Genomic DNA, 7,514 nt, shown 5'->3' on the forward strand with positions numbered 1-7,514 from the left:
CATGAGTTCTTCTGAATTTGAATGTATATATACTTAAGCTTTTAATCTTTATACATATTTATTATCATTTAATCATTTTAATTAATAGTATTTAGTTATATTTAAAAAAATTTATGCATTTATTTCCATCTTTCTCTTTACTTTTCAAACTAAATGCTTTAATTTTTCATAACTTCAACGGTATATAAATAAATAACAATTGAGAATGATTGCAATTGTAAATGAAATTATCATGCCCTATTAAGTTATCCAGTGCACTAAAAAATTAACCAAATCAAAATTTTTGTCCATTTGTTTATAAGAATTTTTTACAAGCTTCTGGGAAAATAATTTTTTTATCCATTCGTTTAAAATTTTTGTCATTCTATTTCTTTTCAAATAATTTCTTTGACTTCAACCAAAATTCATTTTAACAGCTTTGCATGCAATTGTTATACTCCTCAAACATTTTATTTTTCAAATTGTTATGATCAAATAAATTATATATTTATTATACGATTATTCAATGAACCATTAAAATTAATATGTTATATCAAAGTTTTAAAGGTTGGCAAAAATGCTTTGTTTGTACTTGAAAGAGAAAAAAAGATTAAAAAAAATCGTTATTTCATTATTTTGAGAGATTATTTTAATCATTAATTTGATTATCCATACTTGATCTTTTGACCTCTACATAAACATTTGTTCATTTATCATTTCCCATTTTGCTATGAAAAATTTATAATTTGAAAAATAAAATTCTATTTCAAATAAAAAATGTCTAAATTCAAGTTTTAGATCATGATAATTTTAAATAAAAAATTAGAAAATTCTAATTCTTTTGAACCACTTTCTCCATTTTAATTATTTACGTTTAAAATAACCTTATAAATTTATTTTCATCTTTCTCTTTACTTTTAAAAGAATTTCCTTAATTTGTTATAACTTAAACAATAATTGCTATGCTTCTCAAAAAATTTTATCTTTTAAAAAGTTAAGGCAAACGTAAGTTATAACTTCCAAAATATTTTAAATTAATAAAATTGATGCTAATTTATTTGTATTAAAACATCAATTTTTTTTTCTATCATTTCAACTTGATTGGATTTCTTTTTTTTTTAACGTAATTTTATTTATACTTACTTTTGATGTTTCGATATGTTACACCAAAGTATACTTTTTTTATCTCAAAAATAAATTATATTAAGTCAATTATTCAATTACAGAATCAGTTCTTCAATTTTTCTGACTTGACTAAAATCATTTTTAAAAGTTTTTTACAGCTTAATTTGGTACTAAGAGAATATCACTTTTTTTTAAAATCACTTTAATTGTTGAATTTGGCATGTCCTTTGCAAATAAAATAATAAATACCCTATTAATTGTTTGCGATGCACTAAAAATTTAGGTAAACTAAAACTTCCATTCATTTAAACAGATGTCATAAGACAATTAGAATTTTTCACAAGCTTGTGACCAAATAGCTTCAAAAACTTAAATCAATTTATAGCTTCCACAAACTAAGACTCCAGCTGCTGCTCATTTTAGATTTCAAGTATCTACACAAAAAAAAAAAAAAAAAAACAAATGACATTAGAAAACACAATGCAATCGCAAAGTAAACAACAATATTTAGAATTTCAAAGGCATGATCCAAATTCTTAGGTAGGATCAAATAAATTTGGTTTTCAACAGAAAAACTCAGACTTTTAATCTAAAATTAACACAAAATATATTTTCATTTAACATATATATTTTGAGGGATTTATTAATAGCAATATTCAATATATTAAAATTACTCTCGACTTGCATAATTGTTCGATGCAACTTTTATGTCTACTTTCATTTAACGACCAAGTGATCTTTGGAATAAAGAGAAAGATAACAATACATCAAGAATTACCAAGATAAAAATTCCATTTACCCACAAATTCATTTTAACTAGTAACAAGTGATATAAAATTAAACAATACGGCATGTAGATATCATATAAAAAATAACAAGTAAATGTTTCTTTATTTTAAAATAGCAACTCAAATCATATTACATGTTACAACTATAATCCAAGGAATTAAGGCAAGCAACACAATCCAATAAACAATAAAGCAAATAAAATTAAATCTAACAATCAAACAACTACAATTTCAACTGAAACATTAGAGACTATGCAAGTTTTAGATCATTAAAATATCTCTGATAGCTAAAAGAAAAATGCTAATCAATTACATTGGCAAAAATACTCAATTAAAATTGAATCTTCTTCGCAATGCTGAAACACTAGTTGAAGTTCCCATTAGTAATATCACTGAAATATAATCAAAACTTTAGACATTACAGAATTAGTTAAAAATATACAAAAAAGGAGTAGATTACTTTACAATTCCTAAGATATTGCAATACCACAAATATAACAAATTAAAATAACAAGAGTTCAATCTCTAATTTTCTATCATTTCCATTCATGCTATGAATTATTGTTTCATATCATATTTTTATTTACTCCTATGATTAAAGAAAACTGTAATGAGCATATCAAAATCCTCCACATGAAAAATTAAAGATAGAAACTCAAGAAAAAAATGGAAAAAGAATGAAAAATGGGAGAGGCTGCAACAAATGACTGAATAGGGACAACATTCATATCAGGAAGCAAACAAATGTTTATGCAAAATAATTTAAGAAATATTAAGGAGCCACAAAACAAAGTCATCATAGCTAATTCAAATAATCAAAACCATATCTCAATCCATAAACAATGACACAAGAGGTTACATAAAATTAGAGGAAAATAGACAGTGCTACCAGTTCAAGCACTAGAGAGTGGAGATTGAAATAAAAATTGAAATGCAGAGATGCAAATTAATTTGGCAACACTTCCAAATTATCCATCACCATGTAAGTCACCACACATTAGCCATCCTCACTTTTCTGGTTTTTAAGAAGCCTTACCAAGCTTTCACAGCTTGAGCAAATTGTCATTTTTTCATTCTAAGACAATAAATAAGATGAAGATAAAACCTTCTGCCTTGCGACATTTTGTCCTTATTGGAAAAGGGCTTACTTGCTCCTCCAACTTACAATTTTTTCAAAGGAATAAGATTTTAGAAAATACCCATGATCAATTGTAAACTCAAAGCTCCATACTTAATCCATCAAAAATACAGAGCAAGGACTCAAACACCTATACTTAATCGATCAAAATACAGATCAAGGATATACAAAAAGAAAAGATCAATGTGCCATAAAAAGATATTCCCAATATTTTGAATTAATTAGAGACTAAGAACTATGGACAACAAGCATAAACCTGGCAGTAATGACATTTGATAAGCATGTCCAGGGCATTACCCAAGTGATATTAGCAAAAGTAAATCTTGATAAAACATTTCCAAAGACAAAGAGTCAAATACAAGGGCAACCCTCACCACCCATGAATTCTTACATACACATTAAAATTAAATCTCAGCTTTTTAATATCAGAAATTAGTCACCAGTCTCATCTGAATTCTGTAGTATTTCCTACTTTAGATCAATTTGTAGTATGTTGTACGTTTATGCTTGGCCTTAATGATTACCATGTCAGTAAAGAATAAGTGAAATAAAATAATTGAACTTAAAAGCACTTGTTAGAAAGAAATGGATGCTAAATTACTAAATTACTAATACACACCTAAAGATCCATGGTCATGCTTATTCTATATATATTAAAATAAATCAAAATGTGTGTGTGTGTGTTTTTAATAACACATCATCATTGACAAAACAAACCTCAACAACCAAGTCTATAACACATCATCACTGATAAAAGAAGCCTCAACAAATCAAGCATACATAAACAAGAATTTATGAAGATATAAATAATACAGAATTACAGGTAAGCCTATATAACCCAAGCGAATCACTTTTGGCTGTGTGGTTGATAAAATAAGAATTTAGGCATTAAATCATTTGTACATTAAGGTGCAAAATATCAAGTGCACAATCAATATACTTCTTCTAATCATACTGCATAGGAATAAAACTTTGTATCATTTAGAGTACCAAAATTCCATCTTGAAGATGCAATTAAAGTGAACAACTCAAAACAAATTAAATGAAACTCTAAACTAATTAAACAAGCATTAAATCAAAATATAACCGTGGTGTCAAAATCAAAGCGAATAAATTTAATTCTTTAAGTGAGTAATAGAGGAAATACCTAAATTTCGAGAATCAAAGTCGATAAAAGCTGAAAGGCTTCTGTATGTTTTTCGTTCTTCAAGAATTAAAGACGAAATTAAAAAATGAGAGCTGTAAATTGAGAAGAAGTGCCGAATCACTAATTAGAAGTTATTATTAAAAGGAAATTGATGAGATTTTTGTTCTTTATTGTTATAAAAGAAAGAGAGCAACCTTCACCCTTTGATTCAACTCGCTAGTCTAGGGTTTGTGTGCAGAGAGAGTTCATGGAGGAAAGTGACAAGACGGTGAGAGCTGGTGAGCTGGTGGCTGATATGCAGGACGGGGACGGGGATGGAAACGGCGACTGCGATCTGGGGACGGAAGGAACGAAGACGGCGCGACTACTAGGATGGTGGCTGGTTTGAGATGCTTGAGCACGGCTGAGGCGAGGGGCTAGGGTTTTCAACAATATGAAGTACTAAAGTGTTTATATTTTCGGGGTAAAAAGAAAAGCTATATAAGGTTTTCAATTTTATATAGGAAAACATTTCAAAAAAATTAAAATTTAATAAATCATTCTTTCATATTGGCGGTAGTTTTACCGCCTAAATCAAACCTTATTACATTTCATTCTAAATGTTTATTATAGTAATACAAATAAAAAATATCAAAAAATTATTAATACGAATAAATTTAATAATATTATCCTTATACAATTGGATACATAATTTATATTCTATTTGATGACTTATTTTTATATGTTTATATTTCAATGATACTTGATTTTATAATCTACCAATATTGTAATAATTTTGTAACACTAATAAATGAATTGAACATTTAGTATACAAATAATATAACGAAATATAATATTGCACATTACTCAAATAATTTGATTTAATTTAAAAACGTTTCTAAATTATTCAATATTAGTAGTATTTAGATTGTAATTACCCAAGGTTATGACAAAAAGTATATTGATACCTCATGATTTAGTGAAATTGTTATATAAATCTTGTTTTGAATAATTATGTTCATATGGAATATCAGTGGGTCACTTTAGCTAAAGGACATAATTGTCTAAAAAGAGGAATATGTGATTATTTTTTAAAATAATAAGGGTCTTCGAGACAATTTCACAAAACACGGGCTGTTTGTTATCTCTTTTTCTAATATTTACAATGCAATGTGAATAAGAATTGACATTATAATTAACAATATTACTCAGCTCCAAGGGGACGGTTGTATGGTTTCTTCATTTATTGCTACCGAGTAAAACTCATGAGAGATTGTAAGAGTTAAAAAGTTATATTTGTCATCTCCCAACCATACCCCTAAAATAATAATATTAAATTAACAATATTCTAAAAAAATAATAATGTCATAACTGAATTTAGTTTAATCGAATTAATATTGACCAAGTGCTAGCCATGATAGTTATTAACAACTTTTTTTTAATACTGATTACACATCAAATTATCACAAACAATGGATATCTCTACTCCACTCGCATTTCGCAAGGGAAAAAAACTTGCAAATAACTCCACACGATCATGCATAATGTTTAATTGAGAGAGTTTGAGTCCATGAGAACTCAAACCCCTACCCTCACAATCATGGTTAACTGTGAGGGTAGAGATTCACCGCTAGGCTAAAGGCCCATTGGAGTTATTAACAACATTAAAAAAGGAAAAGACTTAGTGTGTGAATTATGATATCATTAATCACAATAACACTAATAAAAATAGATTAAAAATTAACAATACGTACTTAATTGTCCATTACAAGTATTTGTAGAAATTATTGTGACTTAAAAATAGTGAATAAATAAAATCATAAAAGTAATACATAATATAATGAATAAAGTAATTAATTTCACATTAATTTCTATGAATTAATTTACACAAGAGATTGTTTTTGAGTATTATTTAAAAATATCAAACATTAGATTTTTTATACTTGTCTAATATAGAAATATTATAGGTCTAAATATTTATACTACATTGTAATATCTAAAAATTGATAAAACATTATGATAAATTTTTTTATATAAAACATTCTTAACTTTATAATGTAATATTAAAAATTAATTGGTCAATTTATTAATTTATATTTAAATATTATTCTAATTAGTATAGAAGTCTCATATATTTTACGTGTTTTCATGTTATTCGGAGAAAAAAAAAAGTAGTGTATTTTCAAGTTAAATTGAGGGGTTCTTTGGTAGTGTTCTACTTTGAACTGATTATTTTGATATTTATTTAAAATGAGGGTAGCTGTATGATAATTACCTTTAATATTTTCCTGTTTCATAATTGATATTGGTGGCCGGTTACATCCGCAATAATAAAAAAATAATAAAGGCAGCTGCATGACATACAGAGCTGTATTACAGGCCGACCCTGGAGAATGAGAATGTGAAAACGACACCTTTCCGAAGTCAACGAACAAAAAGTCGTTCACACTTCCCACGAAAACTAATTGGTGGCCAATAAGTTACTGCCTCTTGGAGGTGGATTCCTCGACAATCAATTTCAATTACTTTTGTGCGTACGTGGTGCACATTCTAATAAACGAGAAAAACGTGCCCCAAACGTACCATACACGATTGCATGTAGTGCGCTTTGACCAACGAGGATCCACTGATGTGGGTTGTTATGATTTAGAGTTGTACTATACATTCTACATTATTTATTTTAAAAAAATTATTTTGAATGATGTGATATTTATTAATTGATTAGTGAAGATAATATAATTAATTTATTTAAATCTTATAATTAATTTACTTAAATCTTATAAAGAATTACCAATCAATTAATGAATGAAATATCATTTGGGACAATGTTCAATGTTAAGCTGAGTTTTTACTAAACATTGAATCAATAGTTGTAAGATAAAATAAAAAAATTAAAATAATTCTAATTATTAATAAAATATACTTCACTGAGGCACCAACTATATATAGTTGTAGTTTGAATAAAATATACTCGAAAAATTAGCTTACCTTTATCTATTGATCATCTTTGAAAAACTTTGTAATATTGTAGTAACATAAATAAAGTTTTGCTACAAATTTTCTTATCCTATCCTAAAGGATTTGCTTCCAAATTTTTAAATTTATAACTGTTGACTTATTTTATAAGAAAAGAGAAGCATTAATAGTTATTTTTGTCCACAAATAAATGACAGCTTTTTATCATTTAATTTGACGGTAGCTTAATCTTCATCTACCAATATGAGCAACAGGAGATTTTATCGACTTATCTGGGCCTGGTTGCTATTTATTTAGTTGTAAAGTAAATGAGGCAATTGAAAACTGAATAATAGGTTGAGAAATATTGCTAAAATGATTAGTAACTTCATTCTCAGACCAC

General features: G+C 27.0%; 1 long non-coding RNA gene across 1 annotated transcript; it reads right to left on the minus strand.

Moving 5' to 3' along the window:
* Nucleotides 1-1,361: 1,361 nt before the first annotated feature.
* On the minus strand, nt 1,362-4,508 carry LOC127898751 (uncharacterized). The gene is made up of 3 exons (XR_008050596.1): nt 4,372-4,508; nt 4,178-4,269; nt 1,362-1,538 (listed from the first exon to the last, which is right to left on the minus strand). It is a non-coding gene; the product is annotated as an uncharacterized LOC127898751 (long non-coding RNA).
* Between the last annotated feature and the right edge of the window lie 3,006 nt (nt 4,509-7,514).

This window comes from Citrus sinensis, chromosome 7 (genome assembly GCF_022201045.2).
Source record: "Citrus sinensis cultivar Valencia sweet orange chromosome 7, DVS_A1.0, whole genome shotgun sequence".
Lineage (NCBI taxonomy): Eukaryota > Viridiplantae > Streptophyta > Magnoliopsida > Sapindales > Rutaceae > Citrus > Citrus sinensis.